This window comes from Apium graveolens, chromosome 7 (assembly GCF_009905375.1).
Source record: "Apium graveolens cultivar Ventura chromosome 7, ASM990537v1, whole genome shotgun sequence".
Classification (NCBI taxonomy): domain Eukaryota; kingdom Viridiplantae; phylum Streptophyta; class Magnoliopsida; order Apiales; family Apiaceae; genus Apium; species Apium graveolens.
The window spans coordinates 97689805-97714409 of record NC_133653.1 but is presented as its reverse complement, the minus strand read 5'-3'; positions in this window follow the sequence as shown (position 1 = coordinate 97714409).

Below are 24605 nucleotides of genomic sequence, written 5' to 3'. Positions count from 1 at the left end.
ATTATCTGAAATATTCGAAGGTATTCCAATCAAGTTAAGCTGAGTTATCCTGGTCAAGTCAAAGTAGGATTATGTAATGGGATTACCAAGAGCAACTGTGGACTGCGATGCGGTTATAATATCAGTGGTGTATATCGAAGTCAGTCTGTTTCTTTATTTCTCTCTCTATCTCTCTTTCTTTTTCTTTCTCTCTATCTTCCTCTCTATTTCGTCTTTCTCGTAATCAGTAAAGGTGATTCTATTAAGAAATTGGTCAAAAGATGTGGATGGAATAAGGTACAGGGTGAAGCTTCCGTGATAACTGTGTGGCATAAGAAATTTCAGTTTTATTTGGAATTTTGAGAAAAGTTGCATATGCAAGATTGGGAAGTTGGTTAGGAGACCTTTAGTGCTTTCTTCTGCTAATTTCGAGGACGGAATCCTTATAAGGGGGATATATTGTAATATCCCATATTTTCAGATATTATTATCATTATTATTTGGAATAGTTTATGTGATTTTTATGTGAATTTTAGTGAACTATATGATAATTGGAAGTGATGTTTGGATGTTTATGTGATATTCTTCGAGTATTTTAATTTTTATATGTCCAGAATAAAATATAGATAATTGTGGTATTTTTCTGGAAATTTTTGGGCTGTTATGTGATTTTATAATGGTTTATGGAGTTATTATTATTTTATGAATAATTATAAAACTATTTTATAAAGCCGGGAATCGTCCAACCTTTTTACGTTTTTATAACCCGAAACTCTTCCGAAAATCCTTTCTAACCTAATCTGGTAATTCTAAACATTTTTTGTGTTTTAACTTTTTCGATCCGGATTACGATTTGACACGTACGCGTCCCGCCATACAATTTTCGACATGACAATCATTTCGGTAAATCAATAAAACCCGTATTCTCGAGAGACGGGATATTTTTACATTGTTTTCTCATAAGGTTTTTTATAAGAAGCTCGGTTTTGATAATTATCCAAATATGGTATTAAATTGTATCATTTTTATAGTTACCTAGCGGCTAAATAATCTATTTTGGGATCCGATATGATCCAATGGGATACTCGTTACGTGTTTAATATGCATTTATATGAATCGATCCGAAATTTGAACGTGTGTTTATTTGCGTCTTTATCGAGTTACTCGTTTTATCTCGTTTTATGTGTGTTGAATGTAATTTATGTGTTTTCGGGATTTTCTGTTTCTTTTGGAAGCATTTCTGTTTTCCAAAAATCCACAGACCGGGACCCCACCGGGAAGTCAAAGCCCACAAATTTCACGTTTGTATTTTTTATAAAATCATTCGTATTTTGAATACCCGTTATTTTTGTATTTTTGAATTATTCGCAATTTTTGGGAAATTTTGATATAAATTTTATGTTTTCTTACTTTTAAAATTATTCCCCATAATTATTATTTTTGGGACTATTTATTTTTAATTAGGGGATAAAAACACCCTAAATTAATTTTTTAAAAATATAAATAGCTGAAAACTGATTTTTTTTATTCATTTTATTTTATTAAAATTCCAGAAAAAGGGAAAAAATCAAGAAACTTGTTCTTGGGGGTGTTCTTGAGTTGGAGAATCGATCCCTTGGTTTCTATTGATTCTGATTTCAGTTTTTAAAGCTTGAATATCCAAATCGAAGCCTGAATCATCAGCTTCATATTCGTACTATCAGATTTATCAAACGGTAATCAAATCGACTTTTCGATTTTTCGTTTTTAACCTTCGAATTTGGCGGTTTGAAATCTAGTGATTGTTGGATTGTTTGTGTGACATGAGTAGTATTACCTGTTAAATTGCAATTGATTCATGGGTATAAACTGATTAAACGATTGATATAAGGTGTGGATCGAATTAAACTTTAATTGTTAGTTTCAATCGAATTTGGTGTTATATATGTTGATTGAATGATTACTTGGATAGTTTTAATAGATTTGTATTGTTTCCAGGTTTCATTTGAGATATAAATGTTTGATTTTGGTGATGTTATCGCCGGAAACCAAGCTCGGACGGAAAACCGCCGGCTTCGCCTTGACCTCATTGGTTCTTCGACGGAGGGGTTGATTATTACTTGTTTCATGATGGTTTGTAAGTGTTTTGGTTGTGACTGAGATGTTAGAACTGAATGACTCAATTGTGGCCTGAAAATCGGTGAAACCGGGGCTGTTTTGACCCCGTCGGAAGATCGCCGGATTCTCGGCCGTCGCCGGAATCTGGAAATGTTCCGGTAGGGTTCTTGGTGTTCTTCCCCAAACCCGGTTTCGCTCCATAACTCGACCCGAATTAAACCCTAACCCTAGTTCTTTTAATCTTGTTTTCCCCAAATTCAAAACATAAAAACTGTTTGTGGTATTTTCTTTTATAAATATTTCAAAATTCAATTCTGTTTTTAAAAATCTTATAAGTTTACTTTCAAAAATCATTTACTTATTATTTATAATTCTAAAATTTATTTTCTTTATTATTTTGAATTCAAAAAAATTATATCTTTTATTATTTTCAAAAATCTAAAATTTTTATTCATATAAATTGATTAATTATTTTGATAATTAATCAGTTTATTTAGATATTTAGATAGTTTGTATTAATTGTATTTTAATTTCAAAAATTATGCAAAAGTCATTTTTAATTCTGATTTTTCTTAACTAATGGTTTAAAAATAATTTTTGAGCTTTTAAAAATATAGTTGAGTATTTAAAAAACAATTAATATTATTATTAATTGATTTATTCTTATTTTATTCATAATAAATAAACTGTTCGTCCGTTTAATACGAAATGAACGTGTACAGACTCAGAAAAATATTCCGCTTTCAATAAACATACTTTCGAGACCCAAGTCCTCTTGTATCGGAAGGTCACTTGTTTCGCAAGTTAATTCTGAGTCCCGTATTTACCAAAAAGAGGTATTTTTTGACCCGATTTCAATTTTAAACGTACCTAGTCGAACCTTTTGACGAACCGAGTCCTGTGTTATATGAGTTATGTGATACGTGGATTATGTGCTTACGTGTTATATGAATTATATGTGTACATGGGTTACGAGTCATGTGTTTGACTGTCTTCTCTATGTGTGGGCTATCGTATGGGTAGACGATAGGGTTTGACGCGTAGTTCTTCGAGTAATTATCGTTTAGACGATTAAAGTTGTATATTTTAATTATAGATGCGGATTGCTCAAGTTGATCGGGAAAAGATGTTGGATAAAGAGTGAAATGGAATAGTGTTGGATATCAAGCTTCTAGCAATCGCAGGAGCAACATATCAGTGAATTGTTAGAATAAAAGACGACGATGTCTCGAGATGCTAGACTGAGATAATTATGTAATTGTGAGTGTGACTAACTGTTAAAAACCAAATGCAAGTATCCCTATCATCACTTATTATTCAAGTGATATTTATTTTGAATCCTATTTTATAAGTATTGCTTTCCCTATTCTCAGTTCGGAATCGATAAATGTTTTACATATCGCTGAATTAAATGAATCTGTTTATGCAAGTACTCTTCTGTTATTCTATGTTCAGAGTAGCTAAGTGATTTTACTTATCAAATTACTGGATTTATAAATGTTTTGTATCTTGAGAAAAATGATTTGGTTGCGAATATTCCTACCCAAGTAAATGGGGGAATAAAATTATTTCGGGTGTCGATTATTATGACCCCTTTTCAATAAAAGGTTTTAAGATTAGATCAAATTGCGTAAGTGACCGGGATGGATGGTCCAATGGAGGCCTATTTCTAAGTGTCATATGAAATATTATGACACAATTTTTTCCACAGGCAGGTATATTGCCTTTTTATTTGAGTACTGGTGTTTTTGGGGACATGTTTCTACGAATCATGAACCAGTGCTATCACACGGGCTGATCAGCGTGAGATAGTACGTCCGTCGGAGAATGATCCCAATCTAAATTACCATATCATTTTGATATTCATAGAATAAATGATTCATCAACTGTTTCTGTTTTGAATAAAAGATGAAATGCCGTTTTAATTCGGTTTCTACTTGAAGTGGATATTTAGGTTGTTGTTAAATATCAAAGGTGGTATTAGTATAAATGATTAATGTTGACTTCAGTATGGGATGTTGTGAGCGACAAAGTTCATATTGATATCTAATTTAATATGACAACAACATGAGTATTAATATCAAGAGTTCGGCTTTGAATAAATTTTATGATTAAATCCATAATCATTCTTGTTATTGTTGTTTACGATATTTCCGTAAACACTATTTTACGAGTTTTATTCTCGTCAAGATTCAAAGTATTGCTGAAGCATTTCGCTCAAAAATATCAAAAGGATTTTGAATATTGAGGAGGGATCAATTCTGGGATTCCTTAAGTAAATTTTCTGATTCAGCAATTATGATTTCAAAATGCTCTGCGCTATTGCAGATTTCAGTTTTATATGAAAACAACACTATATTGTTATAATGAACTTGCTGAGCATTTCTTTCGCTCATACTTGCCTGTTTTTAAATTTAACCTCCAGTGAGGATTAGCTTGCGCTGTTTAGCCGCGTAATTCGAGGAAGCAAAGAAGAAGCTCTTGGAAGGTGGTTGATCCAGGGTTTGCAGGCTAGTGTAAGTTCTGTTATGAAAAGTTATTTATACTATATTATATTATAATTGTGTTATTTTATAATTGGGTCTAGTATACATCTTTTCGAAGTTATACTATTGGTTAAGTTTTGAGATTGGAATTTGTTGAAAATAGTTTTAAAAGAAAATGAAAGTGAAAAATTTATTTGTGGAATTTGGAATTCTTATTTCTAGAACTATAACCTTAAAAGATTTTGGATTAGTTTCGGGTCATAAATGATAAATATTATCCGCTGGCATTTGCATTTTGATTTAACAGGTTAATTTGGATTAAGGTTTTATAGTGACGGATAAATCCCTTGACCCCGGATTTGGGGGCGTTACACGCTGAATTTCTGCTCTTTGGGCGCGGGCGCGCGCTTGACCAGCGCGGACGCGCCGTCCTCCTGAATAAAATTCTGAATTCTTTTCTTCTCCTTGCTGATTTGAGCCGGTCTTTTCACGAGTTTTGATTCCAACACCATCCAAACACCAAATTAGCACTACAACCATGCTAATTTACCCAATTACCTGGAAAATGCCTGCAATACAAAAACACTACAAAAACACATAAAAACACCAATAACTTGAGTACAAATACACCAATTCAAAATTTTACGGAGCGTAATAAAGTGTTATAATGCCACTCAACACTAAGCTTCACCCAAAGTGGCATATTAGTGACTGCTTTCTCACCTTCTTTGACATCCCAATCTCAAGCACCAATCTCAAGCACCAAAGGCCTATTCCGCAAGTAACAAGTACCCCGAGCCAATACAACTGCTTTTTTCTGTATCGGTAAATTTAAAAATGAAAGTAGTTTCATTTTTTTGAAATACCTTGTCTAAACCCTTCTCTTTCCATAAGTATTAGCGATATCATTAACGACATTAAAGCTCAATATTTTTTTAGTGAAAACCCTAACAACACAATGCTTAAATTTTTCCAAACCTTTCTTTAAAACCTCAACCGGTGTTGCAACTATTTTTTCACCCTCTGGCAGGGGACAAAAATCAAATTTAACATTATTCGACAAAGGTGGAGGAGACTTGAAAACAGATGACCGCGATTTAGGTTGTACCTTAACAGAAGAATCAACGTATTATTATCAGCTTTAGAATTAAACAGTTCAACAGTCTTTGTAGTTTTTGACAGAGTTGGGAAGTCTTCTATAACACCCGAGTCACCATTTGCATTCACAGATTTTCCAGTACAAGAACCATTTCTGTTGTTAAACACAGGACACCCATTTTCATCTCTAGAAGTGTGACCATTAACAAAACCATTATTCTCAATATGAATGGCCTTCTCCACCTCATCCAGCGAATACCCACTGGAAACAAGAATGTTTTGCAAATCTTGACGATGTTGTTGATCTCTGACGGCTCTCTCCCTTTCAAGTCGACCACACCTTCAACTAATTCCGCAACCTTGATACCTTCAGAACTACTGGGCACAACCTTGACCCCAAATACCCCTTCATCATTCCCATTCACTTCCAACTGCATGTTAACAGGGGAACCGAAACCACCATCCTCAGCCACATACCGACTTGAACTACCCCGCTAACAACCAAATAATCTCTCAAAGCTCAAAGATTTACAGTCACTCGATTTCTCCTTCAATAGACTTTATGGCTCAGTTCCCGCTTCACTTCCTTTACTACCAAGTATTTTTGTAATCAGCCTCAGTCGAAACCTCCTCAATAATTTCTGGCAAGGATATGCCATATAGAAAGGGCCTTCAAGTTCATTCCTTTACCGGCATAGAGCAAAGAAAGTGCCCGCATTTGTCCAGAGTCATTCAATAAAGTTATCAACTGATCCTGCACCGCTCAAAAGGTTGAATGGTCATCCTTCAAGAATTCCTCTAATATTCTCTCCATTATAAATAAAATGGAATATTAAGATTCTATGAACCTACAATTGCACAATATACAGACTTGGCAAAAGTATGAAACTAATACCTGTTAGAATAATATAAGATTTTGGAAATGATCATTCTCTAACTCCTCGAGGTTATAAAGTAACCGGTTCCTTGACATTGTATCAGAACTCAGGCTGGAAGAGGACTCAAGATCTATCCCTGACACCCCAAATATTTCTCATAATTTATGAGACACGAAAGGCATATTTATGCCCCAAAGATTCGCGCCCCTAATCCACTCTTCGACTCATAAATGGGCTTTCGAGTTAGGAGGAGCGTCAGTGATCCACTCTTCGACCCATACATGGGTCATTCTCTAACACCTTGATGTTATAGAGTAACCGGTTCCTTGAACTATTTTAGTAAATGACAAATCATTACAGAAGAAATGATCAATATAACACCTATATATAGATGTCAACAGATGTGTCTTTTGTCAACAGACACACCTTAATCTAATATAGATGTCAACAAATATGTCTTTTGTCAACAGACACATCTTAATCAACAGGTTTGTCTAATGCCAACAGACACATCTTCTCCCAACAGATGTGACTGATGCCAATGAACATGCCTCATAAGCAATAATACCAAAATCATAATAAACTTGAACATAGCCTACACTCCGTACTCTCCCGACTTGTTTGATGTATCAATATGATTACATTGATCAACTAATCAATTCAATTACAATAAAATATCCCACAATCCTCCCCCATTTTAGTGTAATCCACAATTAACTAAACAAAATCATAATAAATAACAAAGTTATGCATAATTGAAATATCATGACGATTTAATTTCACAATATATCAATATATCACTATGGATTGAACTTCTACTATTCATAGTGAATACATGAAGATAATATACACATAAATTTACATTCTCAAATGTCTTACTCGACACTACATTTTACTAGCCTAGTGTCCTAATCCTTCTTAGCATATCAAAGCCAAGTCCAAAGTTTTTGAAGCGGCTAAACTTCATGCTCAAATAGGTAGTTCTGTTACTCTCGCACTTGCATATGCGATTTTTTTTAAAAACTATTAAGAAGATAGACTTTAACCTCCTTAACTTGCAGGTCTGAACACATAACTTGGAATGATGCTTTAATATGTTTCAATCTCTAGATGTTAAGTTTCCACATTTAATTTAGCACCTAATGTAATCTTAGGTGAGAATTGGGTTTCTCAATATTAGAGACTTTTAAATGGACTTTAATCCCATCCCCACAGCCGACTTGTACACAAGATTTCTACTAAATCCTTTGGTTAGATGATCGGCTAAATTATGTTGAATTCTTATAAACTCCACTGATATAACATCGTTCATGATAAGCTCAAAAATCATGCTATGTCTAACACCTTTATGTTTAGATGTGCCTTTAAACACTTGTCTATAAGCATTAGACAATATAGATATACTATCACACCTGATTAATATGGGTGATATAGGTTTTGGCCATAATAGAATTTTATAAATCAAATTTCTTAGCCATTCAGCTTCTTTACCAGCAGCTGATAATGCAACAAATTCAGATTCTATTGTTGAGTTTGTAATACAACTCTGTTTCTTTGATGACCAAGAGATAGCACCTCCCCCAAGGAGGAATACCAATCCACTTGTGGAAGAATGATCTTCCTCATTGCAAATCCAACTTGCATCTGAATGACCTTCTATAATAGAAGGAAATCCAGTATACGCCAAACTATAATCCATGGTTCATTTCAAGTACCTGAACACTCGGCTTAAAGCTTGCCAATGATGTGAACTTGGTTTGCTAGTGTACCTACTAAGCTTTCCAACAACATAGGGAATATCTGGACTATTGCTTATCATGGCATATATAAGACTACCAATTGCCCTTGAGTATTCAAGTTGAGATACTGAAACACCTGTATTTGGTAGGAGTTTAATACTAGGATCAAGGGGAATACTTATGGAGAACAATTCTTAAAATTAAATCTTTTCATAATCTTCTCAATATAATGTGATTGAGAAATTGAAATATCATTATTCTCACGCTTGATCCTTATACCAAGAATCACCTCATCCTCCCTCATGTCTTTCATATCAAAATTGAATGAAAAGAACTTCTTGGTTTTATCCACTTGATTTTGGCTAGTACCAAAAATTAACATGTCATCCACATATAAACAAATTATAACTCTTTTACATACTAAGAAGAGTCAAATTTGCTATATACACACACTTGTCTGCTTGATTAATAACATAACCATTAGACAAGACCGCATTATCAAATTTATCATGCCAATCCTTCGTGCTTACTTTGGACCATAAATTGATTTATTCAATTTACACACCTTGTTCTCATAACCAGGCACAACAAAACCTTCCGGTTATTTTATATAAATCTCTTCGTCTAATTCACCATTCAAGAATACAGTTTTCACATCCATTTGATGAATGACAAGGTTGTGTATAGCAGAAAGTGTAACAACCTAATAGTCGAAGTCCTGCAACAGGAGCATAAGTATCATAATAATCAATCCCTTCCTTTTGTCTATATCCTTGGATTACTAATCTTCTTTTAAACTTATCTATTGTACCATCCACCTTTATTTATTTTTTTGCAGATCTGTTTCCCAATGCTTTACAGCCAGGGGGCATATCACTCAATTCCCATGTATTATTACTCATGATAGAATCCATTTCATCGTGGATAGCTTCATTCTAAATTGCAACATCCCTCAATGTCATAGCTTCGATAAAAGTTTAGGGATCCTCCTCAATAATAAAATAATATTGGTATTGATATTTAATTTCATCTCTAGAACCCTCAACTAGATAAAGATGAAAATCATCTCCAAAAGACTTTGCTTTTTAGCTCTAGTGCTTCTTCTTGGTTCAGAAAGTCAATGAACATCTTCAGTAGAAACTGAGTTCCTACTAGAAGAATATTGAAGCATGTCCCTCGGTCTAGGTATAGATGTAAATTTGTTTTCATCAAAGATAGAATCTCTTGACTCGATAATCGAGTTTACAGACACATAGTCATTAGAATCTATATGTGATGTAATGCTCAGCATAACCAACAAAGAAAAAATCTATACCTCGTTCTCCCAAGTTTCTTCTTTTGAGTTCAGTGAGTTTTACAACTGCTCTACATCCCCAAACTCTCAGAAAACTCAATTTTTGTGACTTTTTATACCAAAGTTCATATGGGGTAATTTTATTCCTCTTACTAAGGAATTCGATTCAATAAATAATAGGCTATCAACATAGCCTCACCCCAAAAACCCTCACTAAAACCCGAGTAGGACAACAAGGAATTAACCATTTCTTTCAAACTCCTATTCACTCTTTCTGGCCACACCATTTTTTTGTGGTGTATAAAGAGCCATGATTTGATCTATTAAACCATTAGATTGAAAATGTACCAGATCATACTACTCACCTCCTTCGTCAATACATAGATTTTTAATCAAGGTAACATGATGTAGCTTTAATTCTTCTTTATATATTTTAAAGAAGTCAAGAGCTTCGTCTTTCGCATGCAACAAATATACATAACAATATCTAGAAGCATCATCAATAATAGTAACAACATATTTTTTATTTCCTAATGATGGTGTAGAATGAAAATCACATAATTCACTATATATCAGTTCTAATACATCAGACACTCTATTAGAAACTTTAAAAGGCATTCTAGTTATCTTTCTTAAAATTCATGTTTTACATTGTTAGGCCCGTAATCAACTGTAGAGGAGGGGGTGAATACAGTTTATTCAATTAATTTGACCAAGTTTCAATAGAATCAACAGTTTTTATATTAACAGATAAAAACTGATTACAAACGTACTCTCTCGAAAGGATGAACAATTATTCTTGAGAGCTTCTAGGTTATGCGAATGATATAACAATGTTCGTAATGCATATAGCATGAACCTAATATGTGCTTTATATAGAGCATAGCTACACAATCAAATAAGGAATTATATTCTATCACAGTAAGGAAACCTGTTCCATATCCATGTTTGATTGCTTCTGAGATAAAGTCCTTCACCGCCTTGAAATTTTGTTTCCTTTTCCTTCTCGAATATCTACGGAGGTGAAAAGTACTGATGACATCGACTGCTGATCATCAAGTACTGATATAAGTACTGATGACGTCACTCTTCAGTAAATACTGATATAAGTCCTGATATGAACTTCTGATAGTTTCTGCTGATATCATCAATTATATCTAATAATCTCCCCCAACTTGTGCATTATGAACATATGTACAAGTTCCAATTGATGATGTCAAAACTATCTAAATGCAAAAATCAAGTAAGCATATTCATTCTTACTTCGGTGAATATCGGACTTTACTCTTAATTCTGAACTCTAACACAGTCTGGAAAATTTTCAAGAAACCTCCTCAGCAGATTTTCTTCCTTTACATCCAAATACCATTGCATCATCTGTTTATGTTCCTTTAGTTCATCTGTTGATTCATCATTCTGATAGATGACAATCCTGAGATTATGTAACTTTGAATTTCCAAGAGATAGATCATCCAGCTCCAGAAACCCAATTTTCTTTCCATCAGGATTAAAGGTTAAAACTTTAGTCCCTAGACTCATTTCTATCTTGGCTCCTCCAATAGGCATATCAACAACATATTTAGTTTGATCAATGTACTTTGAATGTAGTTTGATTTTTAAGGCATTCCTTTATACTTTAACTGTATCAGGTTCTTTATGAATGCAGACCATCTGACAGTTACATAATTAGTTACCTTGAGAATTGTAGCAATAAGTTCCAATTCCTGCGATGGTTTATCTCTTAACTTTTCTTGATTCAACCTTAAGCTTCTCCCAGACTCTAGAAAATAGATTATTTTCTATTTAGCACGATCAATAACAATTTGCACTGATATGATCTTCTGTAAGTCTTCAAGCATCACATCGTATCCAATTTTTGTAAAGTTATAATGCTTTCTTAAAGTCAAAGCATCTCCTACAAATGGATCATCAACATTTAATCTTCCAAGTCCACTTGTAATTTCAGGTTTCCTAGATTGAGAACTTCCACTAAAAATCTTTTTTAATGTTTCAGAAGAATCTCTTCTAGGTGCTGGTTTCTTCCTTCCCCATAGTAGCTTCTTCTTTTCTTCAAAAATAAGTTCTGGCTTATCAGAGACTATATCTTCAAAATCAGGATTTGATAAATCTGCTTGAATTGGATTTGAGAAATCAACAACATGAGTAGAATCAGAGGTTGTGATTGGTTGAATAAAAGCTTCTTCTTTAACTTGAGCAATGTCAGAGGTTAATTTTAATTTATCAACCCAGTTAGCTCCATAAATCTTCCTTCTTTGGTGAGCTTTGTTGATTTCTTCTTCTTCAGTAATTTCATCAGTATTAAAAGATTTAGCAACTGTATAGATTGGATCTACCAGTATTAGTGATTTAGTTGCTTTAGATACTGATTTTGTAATATCCCGTATTTTCAGAATTATTATTATTGATATTTGAATATGTTTATGTGATTTTATGATTTAGAAGGAATAAAATGGTGGATATTTTATTCTTATTTGACGAGTTTGTGTTATTAAATGGTAATGTGTTAATTATTGACTGTTATAGCGATCCTTGTTAATATCTGAAAATATTTCCTTAAATGTATTATTTTCAAAAGTTTATTTGAAAACCGATCATTTATTGATATCGGTAAATTGAGTTTATTGACACTCATTTCTTTTTTTCCCCTCTGTCTTCTCTTTCTTCCCCAGGCGTGTTTCTCCCTCGTCATCACCACCGCATAACCATCACTCCCTCTCTCTCTCTCTCTCTCTCTCTCTCTCTCTCTCTCCACCTCCGCCTTTTACAAACCCACAAACAGCCGCCTACAAAACCTCAATCACGAGTCACACACTGAGTCGAATCCGGGGTTGCATTTTTTTGAGTTTTGATTTGAATCCGTACCATCGAGTCTGCGTTTCTGAGTCCCGATTCTGTAATTGCCGAGTTCTATCGATTTTGTTCGGTTATTGGTATTTTCTGTTCAGCTGAGTTTGTTCTCCGAGTTATGCACTGAGTCAACTAAATCGTTCCATTTTTTCTGTTGAGTCTGAGTTGAGGCCGAGTCACGGGTCTCGTTTTCTTCCCCATTTTTCGACTCACACAAGTTCTGTCCGAGTCCCAATTTTAGTTCACCGATGTCTCGACCGAGTTGCTCGAGTCACGGCGAGTTTCTTATTTCTTCTCCTGAATTATAACGAGTTATTTCGCGAGTTGTATTTTGTTCTGTCACTGCTGCGATTTGCTTTACAACTGAGTTCCTGTGAATGTGTCTTGTTAAATCGGTTTTGAGTTTCTGTATAAGTTCTGTTTTGGCCGAGTTGCTTCGATGTTTCCTTTTCTTCTCTCTTTTGATATTGCCGGATTAGTCTAATTGTTAGCCGAGAGGGTTGTTTTCCGATTACTGTTGAATTCTACATATATCTGCTGCGGGTTGTTTTGTGCTGTTAAATCATTTTTTTTATTGTTTCGTTCCGCCGAGTCTAGAGTCACTTAGTTCGGGCAAGTTTGTTGCCCCGAGTCCTGAGTTGTGACTGTTATATTTGTAATTTACAAATTAAAAGCTGAGTTGTGTTGATTTGTTATAAATTAATGTAACAGTGCAGTGTTTGATGGGTTGTTGGTTTGATTTTATTTAGTTAAAATGTTGGTTGAATTCACCCATAATCCATGATATGGATGTGCGGGATTCTAAATCAGCAGATCATGTTTTCCCAGAAGAATTGGGAGATTTTCTTGGTGGTTATCTCACACTTGATAAACGTATGCCTCTCTGGAGGCCGTAGAACTATAGGACCGTGCCTCTGGCATCTCACGCTTCTCATGTAGGCTTTTGTATAGGCCATCATTGTTGGCCAGCATTTAATATCTCATATTTTCAGGTATTATTATTATAATTATTTGGAATTGTTTATGTGATTTTATGTGAATCTTGGTGAGTTAAATAATAATTGAAATTGATGTTTGGATGTTTATATGTGATAAATTTTGAATATTTTAATTTTCTAGGTCCAGAGTAAAGTATAGATAATTATGATAAAATCTGCCATTTGTAAAATCTGTCCTGTTATTTCAGTTTGATACATCCTGACTTCAAAAATTCGTAGTAAATTCATTATTTTAGCTATGACTTTGAACTATACCAATTTTAAAAGCTTAATTCAGGATCTACAATTGTTACTTATAGTTCATTAATCAATTCTATGATTTAAGAGTCTCAAATACTAAGTTACTTGCGAAAACAGGGCTGAATCTGCTTATGCAGCTGTGTATTTTAAAGTTTCTGAATTCGTTACTTGGTCATTTTTAGCGAGCCTTACCATTTTGGAAAGGTCGCGAAATATCCTACAACTTTTATGTTTTAAACTTTTCTGTTTAAGTTCATCTATGTATTGTAAAATGTCATTCTTCTGAGGCTGGTTAACTTAAATTTTAGGTTCGGTAGCTATTTTGTATATTATAACTCGACATATGGTTTCGTGCTAATATATGTGATTGCTAGTCATTGTTTAATAGATTAAATATATGAACCTATAATATAGAAGTGTTGGTTAGTGATTTGATATGTGCTTTATGGTTTATTAAATTATAGATTTAAGTTAGCATACTTGATGACATACTTGACTTGTGCACATGTACATTGACTTGTTATTTGTATATGTGATAGCAATGATGTGTTTTATGAAAATACATGTTAGTATATGCCTATTTGAGATTGAGTTCCGTTGCTAATTATTATAGTGTGATTTGAATATGTTTATAGTTACTAGTCTACGTGATATATGTGCAAGGTGATTTATTTAAGTATTTATTCGAGTTGAATTGGTGATGTTAAATTATATAACTGTAAGTTCAAATATTATAAATTATTCAGTATACTTAATTGTTTAGGTGCCGCAAGTCTGGGCGGGTAATTTTCCTTAAATGTTTAGGTGCCGCAAGTCTGGGCGGGTACTTTTCTTACTTGTTTACTTTTATGTTGCTGCAAGTTGAGGCAACTTTATTTTTTTTGTTTGTTTGGTTATAAGATTAAATTGTGGAATTGAAAAAAAAAACAGGTGGATAGTCTTAATTACGAATACTTCATGCCAAAATTTTCTAAAATTCCCCTGTATCTAAATCTATTTGACTTATTTGATTTCAATGATTTGAAAGTATGTTATGATTGTTAGTCGTAACACGTATAGAATATGTCTGGGTAAGAACATTGAAATGACTTATGGGTTGTATTTGTGGTGTGGTTATTCAGGGTATTGTCCATATTACGAATAGGTCATGCCGAATTTTCCGTAGAAATATTATCATAAGTTACACGTTCTCTTGTTAAATAATTTTCTGAGTTGGTAGTAAGTTTTAAACTATAATGTGTGCTACTTGTTATATGCTATACAATGTGCCATATATATATATATATAGCGAAAGGGTAGAAATAAGATAATCATTTCAGAAGGATACTAAAGTAGTATCGTTTTGCTTATAATAGGATCGGGCATTAAGGGCGTGAGACCAAACAAAGGCAAGAGAAAGGGAGAGTTGCATAGTATTTTGGTAGATACGGATTGTTCGAGACGAGCAGAACTAGACGTTGGGGATCAAGACTGAAGTTTGATAAGATTTCGTATCAGACCGCAGTAACCGCATTAGCGACATATCAAAGAATTAAGAATAGGAAATGGTGACGTCTTGAGAAAACATCATGAGATATTTGTGTTATTGCGAGTGTGCTAACTGCTAAAAACCCAAAGGCAAGTATTCCTATCATCACTTATTGTTCAAGTGATATTTATTTTAAAGCTTATTATGCAAGTATTTGCTTTCCCTATTCTCAGTTCGGAATAGATAAATGTTTTACATATCGCTGAATTAAATAATTCTGTTTATGCAAGTATTCCCGAACTTTCTTTTAAATACTGCAAGTATTCCTAACCTTTCTCCTTAAATACTGCAAATATTTATTCGTTCCTATTCTAAGTTCAGAATAGTTAAACTGTTTTATATTTCGCTGCAATTACTTTTATTTATGCAAGTTCCTTTCACTATTATTCCTTTATCATCGATTGCTCTCTTGAGCAAGTACCCAAAGTGATTTGACATCAAAAATACTCCACGGACTGGATGGTTACTATATATATATAAGGACCAGTGATGAGCTGGATCCTATGGGCCGGAGATGAACCGGACCCTTTAGGCCATAGTTGCCTGAGTACTCCTTATGCTGGTTGGGTCTATGCAGTTGGGTATAGATCCGCACTATATTCTGACTGATCAGCAGATTATAGTGCATATGTTGGTTTCTAGTATCCAGTCTAATTTATTGTTGATCGCCATTGACGGCATTCCTTCTTGAAAAGAAATTATGATTATGAATTAATTTCTTAGCACTCAGTTTCGGGAAAATTACAGTGTTTATAAATGAATTCGAAGTTCAGATTGTTGCTGCAGCATTTGTTGCTCAGTGATAATTAGAATCTTGAATGAATTGGGATCTTCTTAATTATTTAACCCGTCCTTATCAGGCTGGTTTAGCAGGCTAAGTCTATGGAAACTTAGTCGATAATGATGGATACTGAATAGTTAGGAATTTCTTGAACATTGATAAGTATTAATTTCCAGAGTTCGGTTTTGAATAAAGTTTATGATTCAATATATATTCATTGTTTCATGTTATTGTCGTTTACGATATTTCCGTAAACACTGTTTTACGAGCTTTTAAGCTCGTCAAGATTCAAAGAATTGCTGAAGTCTTTCGCTTAAAAATATCAAAATGGTCTGAATAGAAGTAAGGAATCAAGTATGGGATTCCTCAACTATAATTTTATGATTCAGCAACTATGATTTTAAAAATGTTTTGCTCTGATGCAGATGTGAGTTTATATCAAACAACCCTATATTTACTATAATGATCTTGCTGAGCATTTCTTCTGCTCATACTTGCCTGTTTTTAAATTTAACCTCCAGTGAGGATTAGCTTGCGCTGTTTAGCTGCGAAATTGAGGAAGCAAAGAAGAAGCTCTTAGAAGGTGGTTGGTCCAGGGTTTGCGGACTAGTGTAAGTTTTATTGTATAAAGTTGTTTATATTATATTGTATTATAGTTGTATATTTTATTTGGGCCTAGTATACTTCATTTCGAAGTTATACTAGTGGGTTTAGTTTTGAGTTGGAATTTATTGAAAAGAAATGTAAAAGAAAGTGAGAAAAAAATTTATTTGTGGAATTTGGATATCTTGTTTCTAGAACTGTAACCTTAAAAGATCTTGGAGTAGTTTGGGGTCATTTATGATAAATATCTTCCGCTGGCATTTATTTATTGATTTAACAGGTTAATTTGGATTGAAGTTTTATAGTGACGACCAAATCCCTTGACCCCGGATTTGGGGGCGTTACAGGTTGGTATCAGAGCTGAGGTTATAGTAGACTAGAAACGAGAGTGTGTAGGAGTGTGTATAGCTATGTGAGGACGTTTGAGCTCATATCGAGTTCCTGTTGGACTATTGGATATAGTACCAATGAGTAAGTTAGGATAGGTGCATTTGTTTGAGATGATTATGCTGAGCTGGATGGAACTCCGGGAAACTGCAAACTTATATGGTGGAATCTTTCGAGGCTACTACAATTCGATGACGATGGATATTACCGATATCCTTAGAATATGAAGAAGTATCTAGAATCGGATGACGAGTCAACAGAAGAGTTCAAATTCAAGATAAATATTAAGACTTTGGCAATACCTTTTCTTTCTATAATTCCTTTTGACATCTCTCAAAAGAAGTGATTGTTAGAGGATATATTCCCTAACACTCATTTTCAATCCTATCTGTGTTTTAAATGTGTCAGAGGCTGTCATGAAGCCTATTTTTCAGGTTTTGATAGCTCTGCCAAGTTATGATAATTTAACTTCCACTTTTCTTATTTGGTGGATGGTTTCTTGGTGATGTGACACCACTTGCTCATTTGGTGCCATAATTTTTTTTTTTTTTTTTTTTTTTTTCTCTGGATTTCATTCCTTCAGAAATATCAGCTTTGAAATCTTTTCAGTTTTATTCATTTGATTTTCGATCACTTTGATATTCTTTTATTCTGACTGGGATGAACAACCCTAACTATAGGGGACACAAGGTATACCTGTCTGTGTGATAGGAGTTAGATGGGACGCCATCACTTGTGTGTGTTGTGAATACATGAAGGTTAACAACCTTTAGTAGTGTCTTAATTTGGACACGCAATACCAAGTTCATTTGATCATATTGATCTCTCAGTTATTCTTTTATTTCAACAATACTTTTTCTCAAATTTAGATTTTGGTTCCGTTATGGTATCAAATTCTTTTCTTTTTGAAATTCCATGATTTTGTTATCCCAAACATTTGAAGGTATGCCAATCAAGTTAAGCTGAGTTATCCTGGTCAAGTCAAAGCAGGGTTATGTGATGGGATTATCAAGAGCAACACTGGATTGCAATGCGATTAAAATATCAGGGTGTATAGCGAAGTCAATCTATTTCTTTATTTTTCTATCTCTCTCTTTCTTTTCTTTCTCTCTGTCTTTCTTTCTATTCTTCTTTCCCGCAATCGGTAAAATTGATTCTATTGAAGAACTGATCAAAGGGTGTGAATAGAACAGTGGTGCGGAGTGAAGCTCCCGTGATCATTATGTTATACAAGGACTCCAAGCTTTAATTGGAAATTTTAAGAAAAGTTACATATGTAAGATTGGGAAGTTGGCTAGATGATCCCTAGTGCTCTCTTCTGCTGATTCCGAGGACAGAATCCTTATAAGGAGGATAGATTGTAATATCCCGTATTTTCAGAATTATTATTATTGATATTTGAATATGTTTATGTGATTTTATGATTTAGAAGGAATAAAATGGTGGATATTTTATTCTTATTTGACGAGTTTGTGTTATTAAATGGTAATGTGTTAATTATTGACTGTTATAGCGATCCTTGTTAATATCTGAAAATATTTCCTTAAATGTATTATTTTCAAAAGTTTATTTGAAAACCGATCATTTATTGATATCGGTAAATTGAGTTCATTGACACTCATTTCTTTTTTTCCCCTCTGTCTTCTCTTTCTTCCCCAGGCGTGTTTCTCCCTCGTCATCACCACCGCATAACCATCACTCCCTCTCTCTCTCTCTCTCTCTCTCTCTCTCTCTCTCTCTCCACCTCCGCCTTTTACAAACCCACAAACAGCCGCCTACAAAACCTCAATCACGAGTCACACACTGAGTCGAATCCGGGGTTGCATTTTTTTGAGTTTTGATTTGAATCCGTACCATCGAGTCTGCGTTTCTGAGTCCCGATTCTGTAATTGCCGAGTTCTATCGATTTTGTTCGGTTATTGGTATTTTCTGTTCAGCTGAGTTTGTTCTCCGAGTTATGCACTGAGTCAACTAAATCGTTCCATTTTTTCTGTTGAGTCTGAGTTGAGGCCGAGTCACGGGTCTCGTTTTCTTCCCCATTTTTCGACTCACACAAGTTCTGTCCGAGTCCCAATTTTAGTTCACCGATGTCTCGACCGAGTTGCTCGAGTCACGGCGAGTTTCTTATTTCTTCTCCTGAATTATAACGAGTTATTTCGCGAGTTGTATTTTGTTCTGTCACTGCTGCGATTTGCTTTACAACTGAGTTCCTGTGAATGTGTCTTGTTAAATCGGTTTTGAGTTTCTGTATAAGTTCTGTTTTGGCCGAGTTGCTTCGATGTTTCCTTTTCTTCTCTCTTTTGATATTGCCGGATTAGTCTAATTGTTAGCCGAGAGGGTTGTTTTCCGATTACTGTTGAATTCTACATATATCTGCTGCGGGTTGTTTTGTGCTGTTAAATCATTTTTTTTATTGTTTCGTTCCGCCGAGTCTAGAGTCACTTAGTTCGGGCAAGTTTGTTGCCCCGAGTCCTGAGTTGTGACTGTTATATTTGTAATTTACAAATTAAAAGCTGAGTTGTGTTGATTTGTTATAAATTAATGTAACAGTGCAGTGTTTGATGGGTTGTTGGTTTGATTTTATTTAGTTAAAATGTTGGTTGAATTCACCCATAATCCATGATATGGATGTGCGGGATTCTAAATCAGCAGATCATGTTTTCCCAGAAGAATTGGGAGATTTTCTTGGTGGTTATCTCACACTTGATAAACGTATGCCTCTCTGGAGGCCGTAGAACTATAGGACCGTGCCTCTGGCATCTCACGCTTCTCATGTAGGCTTTTGTATAGGCCATCATTGTTGGCCAGCATTTAATATCTCATATTTTCAGGTATTATTATTATAATTATTTGGAATTGTTTATGTGATTTTATGTGAATCTTGGTGAGTTAAATAATAATTGAAATTGATGTTTGGATGTTTATATGTGATAAATTTTGAATATTTTAATTTTCTAGGTCCAGAGTAAAGTATAGATAATTATGATAAAATCTGCCATTTGTAAAATCTGTCCTGTTATTTCAGTTTGATACATCCTGACTTCAAAAATTCGTAGTAAATTCATTATTTTAGCTATGACTTTGAACTATACCAATTTTAAAAGCTTAATTCAGGATCTACAATTGTTACTTATAGTTCATTAATCAATTCTATGATTTAAGAGTCTCAAATACTAAGTTACTTGCGAAAACAGGGCTGAATCTGCTTATGCAGCTGTGTATTTTAAAGTTTCTGAATTCGTTACTTGGTCATTTTTAGCGAGCCTTACCATTTTGGAAAGGTCGCGAAATATCCTACAACTTTTATGTTTTAAACTTTTCTGTTTAAGTTCATCTATGTATTGTAAAATGTCATTCTTCTGAGGCTGGTTAACTTAAATTTTAGGTTCGGTAGCTATTTTGTATATTATAACTCGACATATGGTTTCGTGCTAATATATGTGATTGCTAGTCATTGTTTAATAGATTAAATATATGAACCTATAATATAGAAGTGTTGGTTAGTGATTTGATATGTGCTTTATGGTTTATTAAATTATAGATTTAAGTTAGCATACTTGATGACATACTTGACTTGTGCACATGTACATTGACTTGTTATTTGTATATGTGATAGCAATGATGTGTTTTATGAAAATACATGTTAGTATATGCCTATTTGAGATTGAGTTCCGTTGCTAATTATTATAGTGTGATTTGAATATGTTTATAGTTACTAGTCTACGTGATATATGTGCAAGGTGATTTATTTAAGTATTTATTCGAGTTGAATTGGTGATGTTAAATTATATAACTGTAAGTTCAAATATTATAAATTATTCAGTATACTTAATTGTTTAGGTGCCGCAAGTCTGGGCGGGTAATTTTCCTTAAATGTTTAGGTGCCGCAAGTCTGGGCGGGTACTTTTCTTACTTGTTTACTTTTATGTTGCTGCAAGTTGAGGCAACTTTATTTTTTTTGTTTGTTTGGTTATAAGATTAAATTGTGGAATTGAAAAAAAAAAACAGGTGGATAGTCTTAATTACGAATACTTCATGCCAAAATTTTCTAAAATTCCCCTGTATCTAAATCTATTTGACTTATTTGATTTCAATGATTTGAAAGTATGTTATGATTGTTAGTCGTAACACGTATAGAATATGTCTGGGTAAGAACATTGAAATGACTTATGGGTTGTATTTGTGGTGTGGTTATTCAGGGTATTGTCCATATTACGAATAGGTCATGCCGAATTTTCCGTAGAAATATTATCATAAGTTACACGTTCTCTTGTTAAATAATTTTCTGAGTTGGTAGTAAGTTTTAAACTATAATGTGTGCTACTTGTTATATGCTATACAATGTGCCATATATATATATATATATAGCGAAAGGGTAGAAATAAGATAATCATTTCAGAAGGATACTAAAGTAGTATCGTTTTGCTTATAATAGGATCGGGCATTAAGGGCGTGAGACCAAACAAAGGCAAGAGAAAGGGAGAGTTGCATAGTATTTTGGTAGATACGGATTGTTCGAGACGAGCAGAACTAGACGTTGGGGATCAAGACTGAAGTTTGATAAGATTTCGTATCAGACCGCAGTAACCGCATTAGCGACATATCAAAGAATTAAGAATAGGAAATGGTGACGTCTTGAGAAAACATCATGAGATATTTGTGTTATTGCGAGTGTGCTAACTGCTAAAAACCCAAAGGCAAGTATTCCTATCATCACTTATTGTTCAAGTGATATTTATTTTAAAGCTTATTATGCAAGTATTTGCTTTCCCTATTCTCAGTTCGGAATAGATAAATGTTTTACATATCGCTGAATTAAATAATTCTGTTTATGCAAGTATTCCCGAACTTTCTTTTAAATACTGCAAGTATTCCTAACCTTTCTCCTTAAATACTGCAAATATTTATTCGTTCCTATTCTAAGTTCAGAATAGTTAAACTGTTTTATATTTCGCTGCAATTACTTTTATTTATGCAAGTTCCTTTCACTATTATTCCTTTATCATCGATTGCTCTCTTGAGCAAGTACCCAAAGTGATTTGACATCAAAAATACTCCACGGACTGGATGGTTACTATATATATATAAGGACCAGTGATGAGCTGGATCCTATGGGCCGGAGATGAACCGGACCCTTTAGGCCATAGTTGCCTGAGTACTCCTTATGTTGGTTGGGTCTATGCAGTTGGGTATAGATCCGCACTATATTCTGACTGATCAGCAGATTATAGTGCATATGTTGGTTTCTAGTATCCAGTCTAATTTATTGTTGATCGCCATTGACGGCATTCCTTCTTGAAAAGAAATTATGATTATGAATTAATTTCTTAGCACTCAGTTTCGGGAAAATTACAGTGTTTATAAATGAATTCGAAGTTCAGATTGTTGCTGCAGCATTTGTTGCTCAGTGATAATTAGAATCTTGAATGAATTGGGATCTTCTTAATTATTTAACCCGTCCTTATCAGGCTGGTTTAGCAGGCTAAGTCTATGGAAACTTAGTCGATAATGATGGATACTGAATAGTTAGGAATTTCTTGAACATTGATAAGTATTAATTTCCAGAGTTCGGTTTTGAATAAAGTTTATGATTCAATATATATTCATTGTTTCATGTTATTGTCGTTTACGATATTTCCGTAAACACTGTTTTACGAGCTTTTAAGCTCGTCAAGATTCAAAGAATTGCTGAAGTCTTTCGCTTAAAAATATCAAAATGGTCTGAATAGAAGTAAGGAATCAAGTATGGGATTCCTCAACTATAATTTTATGATTCAGCAACTATGATTTTAAAAATGTTTTGCTCTGATGCAGATGTGAGTTTATATCAAACAACCCTATATTTACTATAATGATCTTGCTGAGCATTTCTTCCGCTCATACTTGCCTGTTTTTAAATTTAACCTCCAGTGAGGATTAGCTTGCGCTGTTTAGCTGCGAAATTGAGGAAGCAAAGAAGAAGCTCTTAGAAGGTGGTTGGTCCAGGGTTTGCGGACTAGTGTAAGTTTTATTGTATAAAGTTGTTTATATTATATTGTATTATTGTTGTATATTTTATTTGGGCCTAGTATACTTCATTTCGAAGTTATACTAGTGGGTTTAGTTTTGAGTTGGAATTTATTGAAAAGAAATGTAAAAGAAAGTGAGAAAAAAATTTATTTGTGGAATTTGGATATCTTGTTTCTAGAACTGTAACCTTAAAAGATCTTGGAGTAGTTTGGGGTCATTTATGATAAATATCTTCCGCTGGCATTTATTTATTGATTTAACAGGTTAATTTGGATTGAAGTTTTATAGTGACGACCAAATCCCTTGACCCCGGATTTGGGGGCGTTACAGATTTCTTCTTTACATCAGCTTTGACTCTAGGCTTTGAAATCTTTGACTTCTCTCCTATCTTCTCTTTTCCTTTATGCTTCCTATAAGAAATTAAAATAGTTTGAGATCTGAAAGATCTTTCATCCTCTGCCTGACCTACCTCCTTTATAACTACACCTTTGATTGGTCTATTATCAGGATTATCTTCATAAAATTCTTGAGGGATAACAGCAATATCAACATTTGCTGTCTTCATTGAATTATTGAAGCCTTCCTCCATTTGTCTTAGATGTTCTAGATCAACTCCATGATTTTCTCTTTCAAAGATTCTTTTACTCACCTCAGAGTCAAATGTTTGAATCTTTGGATCCTTGTAAAATAAAGTTGTCTTTCTTCCTCTTTCTTTCAGAGTTTGAAGATATTGACTTGCTTCAGCACCAACTTCTATCTCCAGAATACCTTGGTCTTCATTAGCAGTTGTGATGTGTAAAGATTTTTGCATTGGTGCTATCACATCAATTCTATAACTCTTCTTTCATTTCTCTTACTCTCTCCACCTTGTATCAATTGAGATCTAGTGATTGCTTTTGATGAACCACCTACTCCAACTAGCTCTTCACCTCTTCTCCTTTCACTATCCTTATGTTCCCCCTTATTACCTCCATCAGGATTTTCATCATGAGTATTTATCAATGTCAGCTGCCTGCATTTAGATTTAACAATTTTCTCCCCCATTTTGGCATCATCACCAAGAAGTAGAGAAATAATCAGCTCCATTGAACTCTGTACCTCGGTAAGTTGATCAGACATTTGAACTTATTTAGCTTCCAATGTAGCTTGATTAGCTACAATTTCAGTTTTTCTGGCAACTATTGGTGCAATTTATTTCTGAATTTCCTGATGAGTAGTCAGCTTTGAAGCAATCAATGATTATTTGATCTGATTGATTTGATAAGTAGTTGCTTCTTGAGTTGTATGTAAGGATCTGACAATCAGAGTAGATGCTTTCAGATGAGTCATCATATCAGGATTTTGAATTTTCCGTTCAGCTGTTTCCAAATGATCAACAACATTGCTTTTTAAATTGGATAATTAACATTTTTCAATCTCTTATTCCAGATATCATCAAGATAATCATGCTTCTTTATGTCATCTAACTCCTTCAGTTTCTGTTGCCTTACATGTGTAAACATATCTTCAGGGAAGAAAAGATCATCTTCAGGATCTATAAGAACATTGGAAGTGTTAGCTTTTCACCAGATTTAGATTATCCCTGTGCAACTGGATTTTGCACTATCTGCTGAACTTCAT